The sequence below is a fragment of the Hetaerina americana genome, unplaced genomic scaffold (assembly GCF_022747635.1).
Source record: "Hetaerina americana unplaced genomic scaffold, ioHetAmer1.1.p SCAF_9, whole genome shotgun sequence".
In the NCBI taxonomy this organism is placed as follows: domain Eukaryota; kingdom Metazoa; phylum Arthropoda; class Insecta; order Odonata; family Calopterygidae; genus Hetaerina; species Hetaerina americana.
In genome coordinates, this window is record NW_027287538.1 from 46,105,721 (window position 1) to 46,123,271 (window position 17,551).

General features: G+C 40.0%; 1 protein-coding gene across 1 annotated transcript in view; it reads left to right on the forward strand.

The window, feature by feature from the left end:
• The window catches only part of LOC139699061 (cell death abnormality protein 1-like), a 102,812-nt gene that overhangs the window by 70,122 nt on the left and 15,139 nt on the right, over positions 1-17,551 (forward strand). The window lies entirely within an intron of this gene.

Below are 17,551 nucleotides of genomic sequence, written 5' to 3' on the forward strand. Positions count from 1 at the left end.
TTTATTATGGCAAAAATTGCTATTAATGAGCATAAAAATGTATTTTTTAAATTATTCTAATCAACACCTTGGTTATTCAACGTAATCTGTATACATAATAACTTCATAGCGATAGCGATGTTCATTTGTTGTTTGGATGACAGTCGCGAATCCTACTGTTGTGACTCTTACTGGTTCAGTTAGGTGCTCTTTTCATTATATCAATAAGGTTTCCCTAAGTCCTCTTTGTAGCTCAATTGAAATTAATGTTACAATCGCAAACAAGTGTATAAAATGTATTCTTCATTTTCATATTTTATTCGAATAAAGTATCGATCAGTTTACGTATGGATTAGTGGGTTTGTTTACTTAGATACGCTAAATAGAAAGCAACGCTGTCAGTTCATATAGTTAAAATAAAGCCACTAGGCTAGAACTATCCGAATATTTAAACATTCTGGTAAAACGTATCTCACAAGTCATAAATTACATCGACGATATTGCTTGGCTTTACACATTTTTAATACTAATGGATTAATTATGGCCATTATTATTTCCGTAAGCATGATATACATGATATTTTTATTTGATGAAATGCTTATCTTTCAATTGATACATTCAAAATAACCACCGCAAAATAAGATGAATTCAGTTGAAATTATCAAAAAAACGCAGGCATTTAAGTAAGTTTTTTTTTAATTCCAAACAATGTACTATAGGTTCAGCTACCTACAATATAAGTTTAATGAAGATGACATTTTCGTGAAAACGGACGAAACTCATGATTAAAGAAAATCCTGAACACCAAATACGACGATATCTTAATTTCGGCTGTAGACCCCATAAGACGTGAACATTTAACGTTGGGTGAACAAAGAAAGAATGGGAAGGAAAAAAGTGGGCTTGTTGGATAACATAAAAATACGATACGCCATATGAAGAGTGATATCGATAAACTACATCGACAAAGGATATCGATATGATTTAGTCAGAATAAAGAAGGTAAGTCGAAGAAAAAAATTAATTTGGTTACGTAATAGTAGTCATGGTACGTCCAAAACGTTAATAGGCAGATTACCAACCTCGTAAACTTCAATTCTCTTGAACAATATCGTAAATATATTCTTACCTACCCTCCTTGCGCATATTTGTAATGCATTAGTGTCAACTTGTTCCAACCGACCTGTATATTTAAAAGTTCTTTTATCGGCCACCTCTGGAATTCTGCCACACGAGTCAGTCATTTAGCGTGGGTGGAAACGCTTTAAGAGGATTGCAAAACAGCACGATCCACGAATTAAATGAATAGTTAATAACTCTTGACGCTCCGACACCCATGCCAGCAGTGTTTTCATCGGAGAGTTATGTCTTCTTCCGCAACATCGCCCTTTCGTCACGATACTCGAGTCGTCGATATCGAACATAAATTCTCGCGACCATAAAAAAACTAAATGTATAAAAATGAAAGAATTCGACAGAATCGAGAGGAAAGGTGAAGGGGAGGTTAAAATTCTCGACAGTTAACGATGGCGTCACAATCAATAACTGTCCCCATTGTCACGTAACGAGGAGTATTTGGAAAATTTAACGGGTCGTTGATTGATGTAACCAGAACTGTAGGAAATATTTTAACGACTATTTTGAACGAACACACCAATGGTACCTGTATAAATCGACCGGTGTACATTATGAAAATCGTTTCAAGCTTTATAGAGCCCATTGTCCAACATTAAATACAAACATATACATCGGTCGTGCTCATTTCAAAATGCTTTTCCACCATCACGGTTTAATGAATGCTCTGTTCGACCTTCTCAGGGATGTGCGCCATTTTATATCGCATTTACGACGGTCCATGAACCACGAGAACTAGTCGTTATCGGCCCTTAGACTACTGGTGCTTCTAAGAAGTACATTACGCTAAAAAATCCGGATTCTTTCGAATAACTTCCATCATTTGAATTATTTAACATTTCTATTGGCAACTAAGAATTGAAATATGTTCGTTTCACTAAATTTGGCACATAGCTAGCTAGAAACTATTGTAAATCCTTTTGCATTAGCAAAACACACCTTCACGTCCTTGTTTAATATTAGCATCTAAAAATAACTTGATTTGTATGGTCTCATATGGTGGAAACAACTGAAATAGAAATAATTAATTCAAATAAAACGTCATATCTATTATACTTATGGAGAATAAACTTAATTTAAAACATTAGGAATGAAAATATGTCAAACTAGCTAAAGATCGTTGATGTAAATATACGAAATACGATGCAATACGTGGTCTGTGCAATAAATGCGCGAACTGGTGCAATCTGGCGGCCATGACGCGGACTCTAGCGGCCCACTAGTGGCGCCAGTTGCCTGAGACCCAATGAGCCGTCTAAGCTCGGCGGATCGTCGAGCTGTGCGTATGGTGCCAGTTATGTCAGTTTATGTTGTCCAACAACATTGATCGTGTGCGGTCCCTTGTCCTTACCAATGGTCGAAAAACAGTCCGAATGATAGCTGATGAACTGAATTTAGGAACATCAAAAGTTCACACTATTTTAACCGAACATGATGGATGGATCCTTCACCATGACAATACACCTGCGCATTCAGCATTGATTGTTCACCAGTTTCTGGCAAAAAATTCAACCACCATCCTTGATCGTCCTCCTTATTCGCCATATCTCGCCCCCTTGTGATGTCTTCCTATTCCCAAAATGCAAAAATGTGACGAAGGGACATCACTGGGAAGATGTGGACGCAATAAAGGAAGAAATGACGAGAAAACTAAAAGACCTAACTGCCGAGGACTTCCAAGGGTTCTTTAAACAGTGGAAAAGAAGATGGAATAAGTGCATAGGAACGAATGGAGAGTACTTTAAAGGGGACAAAATCGATGCGGACTAAATTTTGCAAAATGAAGTTTTTAAGCCATTAGTTCGCGTATTTATTGGACAGAGTAGTACAACATTGCTGGGTCTTGCATTAAATTTACGTACGGGTATCAAAAGTGGGTAAATCTACACTGGTACAGAGAATTAAATCGATCTGCAGGTTGCATTTAAAGATCATTTTCTCTCGGCATAATTCAGGAATATTATTAATGATGCATATTTATAAATAAAATTTGATTTTATTTCTACTGATAACTGATTAACATAGTTCCTTTACTTTGTTATAGAACGCCTTTTAAGAGTCATCCCCTGCCAATTACCCAGAGCGTGGCTTGAATACCACCACGTGGTTTAGAAATTATTAGGCCATATAACATTCAGATGATCATACCATGTGTCTCTGGATTGCTGAATTTTTTTTTCTTAAAGTAGCGCCTCTTTTTTTTACCACCTCCTTCTATATAAGCATATTTCCAATGTCCGCGTAATTCAGTTATTTTGACGTCTGTTTATTGTACAATTTATATAAGCAAATTAGGGAACCCTTCCAATATGTGATCCACCGCGTCCTTTTCATTCCAACATGTGATCCACCCGAAAACTTAAAGTGAAGAACTATGAATTGCTAGCTATAATTGAGCCATTTTTCCTGTTTAAAACGCCCATTAAATTGCCCGAAAACATGGCTGTATGATTTTGTTTAACATCAATTGGTTGGTACAACTTTTGGCGAGAACTATTTGCCAAAATAATTGAAGGCTATGGTCAAATGTCTGACACTGCGACAGAGCAAATGAAATATGACAAAACTAAATTTGCCGGGACACGGAACAAGAATTGAGGAAGATTTCTACATGGTAATCATGCCTCAGAACTGACATATGTTACTTGTACAAGTATATAATTGTAATTGTATAGTGTCGCAATAAAGACATGCGGTGATGGTGTTATTGAATGTGAATATGTATATGATGAGTGTTCTTGGGAGCAGAAGAGATTTTTCCTGAAACGGGAGGTCCGGATCGTTCATTTTTTATATATTATTTTATTGTTACTGTCATTCTTTCTGTACCTATTACGATTTCGGAATAAAAGTCTTTAATGTTGAAAAAAAATGGGCGAGGCAGTCATAAATGCAGACCGAAAGCCGTGGGGTGGCGAACCCAAGAAGCCACGCACCAGCCGGTTTTTCCAGTGGGCAAGAGGGAACCCTACAGAAGCGTTCTCAGCTGTCATGGAATCGTGGCATCGACGTTGAGAAAAATATGTACGTCTACAAGAAAGTTATCTTGAAAAGTAACCGATGTTTCAAATTCCTATTGTGAGTAGTTGGTCAGAAACAAATGGAAGATCATAGAACTTGAACACATTTCGTAGTAACAGTGGTTTTAGGGGAGGCGACCGACAGCTGAGGTCAATTCCGTCATTAGGGATGGAGAGAAACCTGGCCTCAACCTCCTCCTAACTCCATGGGGTTCACAATTTTACGTCCCATGCGACGGACGGCGTACTCACTTTGAGTGCTCTCCATAAAGCTGTGTGGTATGATGTGGCCGGGAATATAACCCGGACCCTACAGACATTGAACAAGCAATCTGCCATCTGGACTACCACATCACAAGTATTTTCTTAATTTAACGTTAACTAAGTGTGTATACATAACAAATGGACAATAGATCTTTTTCTTCGCCAGTTTCATTTTTATGTTTTAAGATAACCTACCGGGCCTTACTTTCAAAACATGCCTCGTACATTTCCCCAGAGCGTCCACGCAGTAGAACTGGCCCTACCTCAGGGCTGATCCGCGTAATTTTGACTGTGGGGCAGGGGAGGGGGGGGATACACAAACCGGCATTGGATAACTTCATCCCCTCCAGACATGAATATTCCAAGCGCCTCAACCCCCGGGTGAATCTCGAAAAGTGGGTGAGATGAAGAGGAAGTGCGGCGCGTGCCCGCCTCGAACCAGCAAAAACAACCGCCCGGACAACGGTACCTGGCCGCGGGGCAAGGACGCCCCCTCCGTCACCCCCCCCCCGCCCCTCCACCACACCGCCCAGGGCGGGAGGGAGGGAGGAACCCTCGCGCACCAGAATTTTCGCATTGGGGAAGGAAGGAGGGAGGGAGAAAGCTAGGAGGTAGGGGGGGCGGGGGGGGGGGTGGAGAAGCGGACCTCACCCCACCGCCTCCGTGATTCCAGCAGCTTGATTGGCATGCGAAAGGAAACAAAACAAGCGAGGATTGACGGGCGAAAGGATGGATCTCCCGGCGGATCTCCGCGCTGTTCAAACTGTAGTACTTCAACAGCAGGGGACAAGAACCAATCGCCGGCATCATCGAATCCTGAAACTATCCGAAATTGATCACAACTATCTTTACTTAAATATAAATTAAATGGAATCGTCCCACCTGTATGTATGTATGTATATACATATGCCCATGACGGAAGTACGTGTGTCCACCTAAAATTTTCAGCACTCATTATTCACCTGCTCTTTACCTATTTTTTTCCTTTCTGTCCATTAAACTTTTATTATCCTCATTCATATACTTCTAGTATTACATACCCCAACTAAAACTATAATTCACAGCTTCTATTATACTTGGTATTTCTCTCAGCCGAGATGCTTGTAACACCAGCTGACATGTGGTAATCTCGCACTTTTTAGAAACTTGCTTTCTTTCACTTGATCCAAGGTTTTATAACCGTTTTTTAAATTAAAGCACGTTTCATATAATCCTACTATCTTCATACTTCAACCACATTTTCTTCGATATATCGAATAAGTGTTTACAATGAACACTAATCTGGCGGAAGGCGTTCATTACAACGAAAATTTAATACCGTGCTCAACTATGGCTATCAATAATGCCATCAACAATGTGAGAACAATAGAGGCGTAGTAACTTTTCCGAACTGTTAGGTCTCTCCACTGGATCGAAGGGTAAATATATTCAACATTTCTTTCGAACAAAATTTAGCAGGCACAATGCCTTAACGAGTTTCATCAGCTTTTAACTTTATCCTTGTAATGGCTTCGTTAATGGGCGTTCGGTTTAATTGGGTAAAGTATACGTCTGACCAGTTGCCTATGCGCTGTGATTGATCTAGTCACTGGTAATAGATCTTTTTTCCTGTTTCTAAGATTAGTTTCCTTGAACTTTTAGAATCGTTCTCCCCGTGAGATATGGTTCCACATTCCAGTCAGGAGCACGGTTTCTCAATTACCACCGACGGGATTAGCAAGAAGTTTAAGTCATTTACGCGCAGGAAGGTTATTACTCCGCGTTTACCGTTGTCGAGATAGTTGCGGAGAAATAGGTTTGCCGTGAATGCACCTCAAGTAATGGACTCTTCGCAAATCAATGATTCTCGAACTAGGCGCCATAAAGGTGTCCCCCTCCGTGGCACCACGGAGAATGTTTCGAAAACGGAGGATTTCTAACGTTTAGCTTAAATTTAGTTTTTCTTCGTTCAAAACCTTTTTCTTTTTATTTACATAGTACCCTGCAGCGCATCGCAAGGATGTGTGGCAGGGGTGTGATTACACACCAGACTGCCTAACCTTAAACCTATACTTATGCCTATCTCCTCTAGGTGGTTTAAACTGCAATGTCACACTTGTCAGGTTTTCAGAAAGTATGGTGCAATCTAATCAGCTACTTTCGATACTTTTGGTCTATCTCCCCAACATTAATTGTGATATTTTGTATTAGCGTTCGATTAATTAATTTTCCTGCATCCCATTCATTCATTCATTCTTAATCCCATTTGACTTGTAAGGCTCATTTCAAAATTCGAAGCTAGCTTTTAGCTAACAAAAAATTAGGATTTATTGGAACAGTACTAGGTAAATGTGTTGCAAAAATCTGTCGCTGGTTAGGTCTCATTTAGAATATGCTGCAAGTATATGGGCTCCTCACGAAGTTTGATTAATTGCCAAATTAAATCGTGTGCAGCGTAGAGGAGCTAGATTTGTGAAATGTTGCTATGATAAAATTAGTAGCGTATCCAAAATATTAGAGCAGCTAGGCTGGGAATCACTCAGAGCGAAGGTTAAATTACATATTAAATCTCTTGAATGAATTGGAAAGACGTCTTTAGCGATGATTGTGAAAATGTATTATTACCCCCATCGTACCACGATAGGAGAGATGATTTCAACAAAAATTAGACAGATCGAGTGTATAATAGTTGGATTTAACATGTCATTTTTTCCACAAATGATAAAGGATCAGAATCACATTGTCCCACCGTGGTAGTGTCATATTCGGGGAAACATTATTCTGGTGTGTATTCACCCCCTGCCACACACCCTAGCCTAGGTAGCTTGAAGGGTGCTGAAATAAATAAATAAAATAAAAATAATACCTTTCCCCAATGAAAGTTGTTATATATTTATGTGTGTATTTCTTCATTCACAATTGAAAACATGAGGGCCTCTTTATTCACTAGAAATGTTACCAAGAAGATGAAATGCCAACATCCTCCGAATCTATTAGTGAGGATGTCTTTGACAAGTAGAATATATTTTCCAAGGCATAGAGAAACTTTTTTCAGAGGTTTTTTTACGTGCGGGCATCAAGCCTAAATTGGAGGCCTAAATCGTATCACGATGGTATGGTGAAAAGCTCTCGACCTGACAGTGAACCACAGCTATTTCCAGTTGAAAAATTATTTAATTTTTCTGCATAATCTCCCTCGACTTCAATACACTTGCTCCAGCGTTTCTCCAACATCAGTATTCCTTCCCGGAAGTGAGAGTCTGGAAGGATGTGGAAATATCCATCTACGACCCTATTCAACTTCTTCATTGGACGCGAAGCGCTTCCCAGAAATAAACTTCTTCAAGTTTGGGAGCAGATGGAAGTCTGAGGGTGCTAAATCAGGAGAAAAGGAGAGATGGCCGAGCAAATCTTACTGATTAAAGTCTACTTCTTCACTCAAAAAAACATTAAAAGATCGAAAATAAAGATTTGCGAAATAAAATTTTTGAAGAAATACAAGATTAAATCTTTATGTGGAATTGCAGTTTCTTTTTTTACTCTCATCAAGCATAAAAATTATTTAAAACGCATAAAAAATGAGCAATTGAAATGGCTGATTATTTTGCACACCTCTGCAGGCCGCTTGTGGAAGATGTTAGCGGGAATGAAGAGGTTTAACGGACGTGTGAAAGCCGGTAAGAAGGTCTTGGTTAGCACGTGGAGTACATTGAAAAAAAATAATGTTTTCCCTGAGGCTTAAAAAAATGCCAGAGCGTAAAGTTATGGGTGCGAACTCTTTCCCATATTACTGCATGGAAGCTAAACTTGGACATGAATAAATATCGAATAAATGCGGTGAATATGGGGTACTTGAGAAAGGTATGTCATGAGATTAGGAGCGATAGGGTGAGGAATGAATTGGCCATGAAGGAATGTGGAATGGATGTACCAGTTTTTACAGAAGCCGCCTACAGTGTGTAGGGGCATGCGTACGAGTGAATGGTTGTAGAGAATGGTTAAAGAGAGAAATTAATGGACAATTAATGCTAATACTCGTATAATTTACGTACATCTAGCCGCTGCAAGGGCATGTGGCGGGGGGTGGTAAAACACCAGCCATACATTCACAACTCTCAGTTCTACATCCCTGCATCCATGCCGAGCCCTGCAAAACGCACAATAGGCGTGTGGCAGGGGATGTTAAATCACCTGCTAGGTTCACCAATTTTAGTTTTCTCAGTGTTTATCTTTGTTTTTGATTCGATCGCGAATCGTATGAGGAAGGAATGAGTCCCTGAATCGGTTATTCGTGATTTGGATTGTGCGGTGACTGATGCGCTGGCTTCCGACGCCGAAAAGTGTCCGATTTAGAATCCCGGAGGTGGTAGGATTTGTCAGTGGTATCTGGATCCCTACCTAAATGGGGTATTATATGGAGAACACTTTAATCGGAGTATGACGTCCGTCAAATAGAACGTTGAATTTTGCGACCTTTAGTCAATGAAATAGGTTAACGCCGACGACGGGTTCCTCTCCATTCTTCCTCCTATCCCTGAATATCCTATCTTTTTCTCCTAATATCTACATAAGTTAAATCGAGTGCCTTGTATCTTTCAAATAACCTTAGCCTCGTCTTCCCCTTTAGTGCTTGGAAGGAATCCCATCTTCTTTCTTCCATTAACCGCGTTACGCTTGCTTTCTAATCGTAACATATGCTCGTTATAGCATTACTTGCCCTGCTTTGTTTGTTTTCAAGCTTCTCCTTCCTACCTCGTCTCCTTCTCTCTACGAGGGGGGGGGGCGGAGGGGCGGAGGCTGCCTGCAGCGGCGTGTCACATTCCCTACCTGTGTCTTCGGGGTGGAGACCATGAGTTGCATGTGCATGTGGTAGTGGAATTTCCCCTTCTTACTTGTCAAATTATAGTTTGCACACTATTGAATACATTTTAAGGTGCATCTAAACCGACCTTCGGGTTGATTACTGTGTTTATGGTTTATGGTATATGTTAGTTGATAGTATAAGTATTTGCATACGTGTAAGCTTTTGCATGAATATATGCGCCACAGTTGGTGCAGGTTTGAATGAATGTGTTGGTTTTGCATTTGGTTTTGTTCTCTTTCACGGGTGGTGACCTAACATTCCCCGCCACACGCCCTTGCAGCGGCTTGCGGGGTATTATGTAGATGCAACATTTCTTCACATACCTAACCGCCCTTCTTTGCACCTTTCTTCCATTTCCCTTAACCAATTCCTTCCCCAACAATGGTCCCAAATACTTTCCGCGTATTCTAAGTACGATCTCACCGACACAAAGTAACACCGACCCCCTTACTTACTCTAGTTAAATTTCCCTATATCTTATCGGGTTAATCCAAGTTTCCTCAAGGTAGCTCCGCTTATCTTCCTAGCATAGTCGCTCCATTATAAGTTCATTGTGAGTGCGACGCCAAGGTGCCTTCCTTGTCCCATACATTGTACTCTCTTATAATAATCATGATTAAATGAGTATTTATGAAGCAGAATATGAGGGGGGCGAGAAGCATGCAAGGACAGGGCAGCATGGAAGAAATCAGTTCGGGAGAAGAAGCTTTCCTTTAGTAATCTAAAATTGAGACTCCCTTGTCAATGCCCACCTTAAAAGGGAGTAGTATGTATGTATGTATGCAGGAACTGTTAGAAACTTTCCCATGAACTTATGAAGATTTGGTCCTGAAAAATTCCTAGGAAAGTTCAGTAAACCTAAAATACATAATGCATTGCAATGAAAAAGTGAGAAAGAGTAGTATTCATAAGCGCATGGAAACGTTGCTCTAAAGACGAATTTACGTTTCCATACCACCGTTGCAGTCTCATACATGCAGAAGTTGGCGAATGACGGCTAGCAATTCGTTTTCAGTAATAATTGGCTGGACCGCCCAACGGCGCAGAGACAATTTAAACCAGCCTCCATCGAGACAAACCGTCTTTGAGGAGACTATTTTTTCCCACAGAAATTCAAAAGCAGATGGGCACATGTCTTCTGCACATGGTGGATCCTCTGCAGTTTACCATTGCCATCTCCGTTTTTATTCAGCTGCGTCATTCCATTCCTACCAAACGCCACCCTCCCTTCCCGTATCACTGCAATTCTACATCTACATAATCGAAGCCTGGGGTTGATTCTCTTAAGTCCCATGTAACGATGAAAATATTGCATGGTGAGCTCTCTGCTCTTTCTAAAACATCATTTACTTTTCACTTACACACCTCATGTAATCTACTGTAAGCATTGGATGTATTTTTTTCTGTTTCTTATCAGAGGAGTTTCTAAGATTTTCCTTTTTCCTCCCCCACCATGTCCAGTGCCTCTACGTTCGTTTTCCGTCCCATCTACTTGACCTTTTCCATGCATCTCCAATCTAACCCTGCCATCTTCACTTTGACGAACAAAATTCTGACCCGTACAAAGACACTTTCCATATCAAAGTTCCTAGAACAATTAATCCCTGTCTTAACCACCTTACTTAACGACCTCGTCTAGGCGGATGCAGAGAATTTTGAATGGAGATTGAATGCTGGAGACTGGGATGGAGAGGAAGAAGTTAGGCGATCGAGGTTTTGGACGGAATGGAGGAAGGCTGTGGAATTGTAGAGTAACTAATTGTCGAGTGGGGTGTCGAGTTGATTCTGTTAGGAGAGGCTAAGAAGTGTGGGCGTGGTATGTTCGTGTCCATCCATATACCTTTTTAAAAGTTAGACCACAAAATTATGACCTTTAAATAATCAAATGAGTTACGCGACTTTGTCAAAGTGGTTAGAGAGCAATTATCTGTATTAAGGTTTACGTCGGAATTCAAAGAGCATCGAAATGTCGGGAAACATCTTTTTATCCCAACAAGGTTTCCCGACGAAGATTCAAATAAATCAATATTTCAATAGAAACTTGGATTTTATATAAAAATGAAAGATACTTTTCAAAATGAAATTAATAAAAATTTATTTAAAATTTGAATAAATTTCACGTCCATGTCTTCTAAAATACATTAAATAGCCCTGATAAATCGGATTACTCCTATTTTAGACTCGATTTTAAGCCGATCGATAATATTTTCGTCACAAATGGCCAAAAAAAACATCGTCCCACAAATCGGGCAAATGCACACATTATCTATTTTAACCGATTCTTTTCGGCCTGGAAATTCAGGCGAGAATGGCGAACGTGCTTGCCTATAAACCATTACATTCCGCGCACTCCTACTTACGTCTTTTACATCATTTCAACTTGGAATCATATTAATGAGAATTAAATTCATTTTCCCTCATAATGTGGCTTTTCTGACCACCTCGTCGAACTTGCTTTCTCGTTTATTTTTTCATGTATCTCGTGCGCAGCATTAAGGTCGATGATTTATACAATCTGATGTTTTGGTGGTAATAACCAGAAGAGAACATTGTGGTGGATTCCACCACCGCCTTAACCGTCCGACGCTCCAGTCACAATTCATCAATTCGATTCTTCAAAGACGCCGCCGCCGTCGAGTGGGATTGGCCGGCCTGGATGCGTACCAAGCGCACACGCACGCCAATATCTTGACAATGTCCAATTCAACTCGGACTTATCACAATGTTGGACGGCGCTGTGGTTTGATTAATGCGCTAATTGGAGCAGATACGCAGGCATTCTTAAGCGGTCGGTGTTGGATGCGAGCCAATAGCCTCGTCCAGACGGGACTGAGGAACAACGATTCAACTGTAGGAATAGCAAGTGATGAGAAGCTGGAGGACGTTCAGTGTGGAGAATGAATGAATCCATCCATGAATTAAAGAGTTTCATGCGAGATCAATTCTCCATGCTTTTAAGGAATTTTCATCGAGATGTCAAGGATACAATTCGGTAAAAGTCTCTCGAATTGCAGACCTAAATGTACTTTGAAAAATAATGATGAAACATTTACTTCCCGGGCTAACTTTCACAAAAATAGATAGGAATCGAAAATCCAATACATGCTCTTATGGAAGTGGAGGACTACCACCACAATAATTATGGATTGATAATGTGTTAAAGAATGTCGTAATTAAGGAAATACCGATATAGTGCGCACATTTTAATACGAATTGTAATAGCATTAGCCTTACAGCACCTAATCGCCGTTGTTTATATGACATTGATTAGTTTCAGGGGATAGCGTAAGTACGTTTGAAGAGGCTTAAGAAAAATTTGAAAAGGTTCAAAAACTTGTCTCACATCAAAGCTGTTGAAATGCCACGCATGAATGGGTGATGCATTATTTTTTATCTCACATCATTAATACATGAACTACGATGACATATTGACTTAAAATTGAATGAAGTTATATATGATACATATGTGTATATGTGTATATCTATATATATAAAGGAGAGTGTTTGTTTGTATGTATGTAATTTGTTTACTTTTTTGCTGTCAGAGAAACAGCATTTTTCCAACTATGCCAGCAGGATACTTTTGCAAGAACACTATTGTATTCAGAATTGCCGAGATATCATACGTGGAATACATCAAGGAAAGTCTTTTGTAGAAGAAAAATGGGCAACTCTGATCCTGAGAATAATATTTATTCATGTGACGCATTGGGCCGAGTCTACACAGTCCATCCTAACAACGCCGAATGTTATTTTTTTAAGAATGCTTCTACATACCATTAGAGGACCTCGCTCATTTGCAGAATTAAGAACGGTAAACGGAGAAATATGTGAGACATTCAGAGAAGCTTGCCAGAATTTAGGGTTGCTAGAAGGAGATCAACACTGGGATGACTCATTGCGAGAGGCCAGTTTGATTTCTCTTCCAGGACAAATCCGAATTTTGTTTGCCATCATAATAACCTCCTGTAATCCATCTAACCCAAAAACATTATGGGAAATATATAAAGAATCAATGAGTGAGGATATACTGGCTAAAGTTCGAAGTGAAAATCCTACATTGGATATTACGTTTAATTCCGACATTTTTAATAAAACTTTGATTATTTTGGAGGAAAAGTGTATCACCATGGTTAACAAGACTTTAGTGGAACTCGGTCTTTTTGCACCTGTACAAGATCAACAGGGTGAATTTTATCCAGATTATATACGTGAAACTAGCTACAATGTCTTAGACTTAGAAGCATACATCGCGGATAAAAAGCCACTTCTTAATGAAGATCAGAAATTCGCGTACGAAACAATAATGGATCAAGTAGATAAACAAGAAGGAGGTATCATTTTTCTTGATGCTGCTGGTGGCACGGGAAAAACATTTTTAATTAATTTAGTTCTCGCTGAAATCAGGGTTCATGGAGAAATTGCTCTAGCCGTTGCATCTTCAGGTATTGCAGCGACATTAATGGAAGGAGGAAGAACAGCCCACTCTGCCCTTAAGTTGCCACTTAATATTTCCCGACAAGAAAATCCCACATGTCATATAAATAAAACAAGCGGCCAGGCACAAGTTCTTATAGAATGTAAATTGATAGTATGGGATGAGTGTACGATGGCTCATAAAAAATCTCTTGAGGCCCTCAACGCAACACTTCAAGATCTTAGAGGAAACTGCAGTTTAATGGGAGGAGCTCTGGTACTCCTGTGTGGAGACTTCCGTCAAACTCTGCCTGTCATTCCAAAATCGACTCCAGCCGATGAAATTTATGCCTGTTTAAAACATTCTGTTCTATGGAATCATGTCCAAGAAATTAGCCTTAAACAAAACATGCGAATCCTCTTAAGAGATGGGAATGCTAAAAATTTTGCAAATAAACTTTTGGAGATTGGAGAAGATAGATTAGTTATTGAAGCATCTGGTATGATAAAATTGTCATCAGATTTATGTGTATCGGTGAAAACTGTCCCCGATATGATACAAGCAGTCTATCCCAACGTTAATCAAAATTATAAAAAATTGGAATGGTTGCGAGAAAGAGCCATTCTTGCTCCTAAGAACGATGATGTTAATGAAATTAACAAGGAGATACTAGCCATGCTGCCAGGAGACGTGATTGAATATAAATCGGTTGATACCGTAGTGGATGCTGACGAAGCCGTCAATTATCCAACGGAATTCCTAAATTCACTTGATCCAGCTGGATTGCCACAACATCGCCTTGTACTTTAAGTAGGATCTCCAATCATTTTATTGCGAAATTTTAGATCCACCAAAACTCTGCAACGGGACACGATTGTGTGTGACAAAATTAATGAAAAATATAATCCAGACAGTCATTTTAACTGGAAAAGGAAAAGGTGAAATAATTTTTATTCCACGGATACCTCTAATCCCAACTGATCTTCCCTTCAACTTTAAAAGATTACAGTTTCCAGTCCGGCTAGCTTTTTCAATTACCATTATTAAATCACAGGGACAGTCTTTAAAGTTTTGTGGTGTTGATCTAAGATCGCCATGTTTTAGCCACGGGCAACTTTATGTTGCTTGCTCCAGAGTAGGTTCGCCTAAAAATTTATATATTCTTTCTCCTGGCTATGAAACAAAAAATGTAGTTTATAAACAGGTGTTAAATAAAAAAGATTCTTAAATTTGTATGAAGTAGTGTATTATTGTACTTTATAATTTGTTGTTTTTATTTATGTAGTATATTTCTATTACTATTTCTCCCTAACCCGTGCAAAGCCGGGTATTCAGCTAGTATATATATACGAGGGTCATCCGGAAAGTAGTACCCGTTCGTGAAATAAAGACACAAAAGTAAATATTAACAAACATAAAAAATTTTATTTGAAAGAGGATACTTTAAACTACTTCTCAACATAATCTCCAAGCAAATTAAGGCATTTGTCACAACGTGTGACAAGTTTCTGTATTCCTGCTGCATAGTCCTTCGCCGCCAGCTCATTGAGATACGCGAGGGACCCATCTTGCACAAATTTTTGCATAATGCAGATGGTGTTTAACAATTTCATGAACAATTGTTCGAGAAACATTGGGAAAATGCTCACAGATGTCATCAATTGTGACGCGCCGATCGTTCCTCACGAATTCGTCAACTGAGCTCACCAGTTGGTCTGTAATGACAGACGGTCTCCCCGAACGCTCATCGTCGTGTGTGTTCCCCCTCCCCATGTTGAAGTTGCGACACCACCGCCGAACAGACGACTCGTCCATTACATTGTCTCCATACACCTCCTTTAATTGGCGATGAATATCACATGGGCGAACGTTTCTTGCATTGAGGAATTTAATCACTGCCCTCACTTCACAACTGGCGGCGTTCTCAATTTTTTTAAACATTGTAAACAATCACAGAAACAACACAGGCAATGCTAGCGTCACGCAACTTGGCTCAGAGAAGGCAGACAAGCCACTGAAGCTATCTGACCTCGTCCAGCGGCTACTCGCGTCGTCAGCACTTCATGCGGCACGAACGGGTACTACTTTCCGGATGACCCTCGTGTGTGTGTGTGTATATATATATATATATATATATATATATATATATATATATATATATATATATATATATATATATATATATATATATATATATATATAGCCTCGGCCCGGCAAGTCGAAAGATCCGTGGTTCAAGTACTGGTCTAGGAAATATTTTTGCACTAGTAATCTGCTCGATTCCGCCTTCCCAAGCTCTCTTTTGTTCGTCTTTTATAAGTGTTCCTATCTATCTTTTCCATGTGAATGAGTATATGCTCGCCTTATGGCGGGTTTTCGTGTCTGCATGTATTTATATAAGGGTCGCGATAGTCCAGGAGTAGAGCGTTGGACTACTGACCGGAGGGCCCGGGTTAGATTCCCGGACAAGCCTCTCTGGGCACCTGCAGCTCCACCCTAACTACGTGCTTTTTCGGGTACCAGATCTTTATATTAATTTATTTATTCACCAATGTGACGTGAACGCTAATATATACATACACACACACATTTATTTATAGATAAAATGTCTCAAGTCTGTCTGCCGTGCCTTTATAGTGGAAGAGGGCAAGGCATTCTTCCTTCTTCCCTACTGCGTAATATTTCACGCACCGTAGTACAGGGAGGCGAGCTCTACCTTTGCCAATCTAAAGCATCCCTCGGGTAACCCAAATATGATTTTATAGCATTTGCCCACGCATCGCATATCAATTTGATCAGATGAAAAGAACACGTGCATTTTTGCGCGCATTGAAAAAACAATGTTCCCCATACGAGATTTCCGTGCCACCCGGCCGCCTTCAGCGGAGTTGAATTTCGAACTGTGGGAGTAGAGGGGGTGTTCAGGAGGGGAAGGGGGAGGGTGCTGTGTCGCGCAGGGAGAGAAAGGGTAAACTGTTCGGGGGAGGTGGGAGGGGAGTGTGTTAGGATAAACGGGAAGGGGTAGAGGGAATGCAGGAAGGTTGGTTGGTTTTGGGGGAGGGAATGGGTAGACAGGAGCGGGGTGGGGGAAGGGACGATCCTCTATGGAAATAAAGGATAAGTGGCGCGGGAGAGGGGGGAGAGGGGAGGGAATGGCAGAAGGGGGGGGGGAAGAAGGTCTGGAGCATTGGGGCGGAGGGGTCCTTGAATACCAACCAACCAATCCCCCCCTTCTCCCTCCTTCCCCCAACAATGCTCCTTTCGAGCTCATCTCCCGGATGTTCTTCATGGACCCAGAGTCACGACGTTGAACTTTTAGATATGGAAAGGGTTTTCGATGGGAAGATGATGAACCGAGGGGCTACTGCAGAATAATCGTGTTTCTTTTTTCTATTGAAGATTTTAGATAGCTTAACGGAGGCCATCTAGGTGATAGATTTATTCTAGTTTTCATCTACGCCATAGGCGACCGACCATAGGGATCTCTAGGACCAGGAAATCCGCCAATTTTTATCACGCGGGCCACTACTCATGAATATTTTTTTTATTCTGTAAAATAATGGCTATGACATTTCCATTTTTTTCAAATGTGCAATGTTAATTACACTTGTATAGTGTGCAAAAATTATTTCTATTTGCGTGACTATGGCAATATAATTAACAAGATATTTTTTGATGACGATTTTAAATTTATCCGTGACCTAATAACATTTCCTCGAGGAACACCAGAGGCCTATGGAAATACATTTTTCTTTCAATTGATGAATGGGACTTGAATTCACTGATTATTCGTGTAATAAACAGCTTCAACTTAACTTTCGCAGCAATTATCTTTTTTCGGGAATATATTACCACAATAATTCTTTGATAGTTGTTCTATTGTTTTCTCTCTAG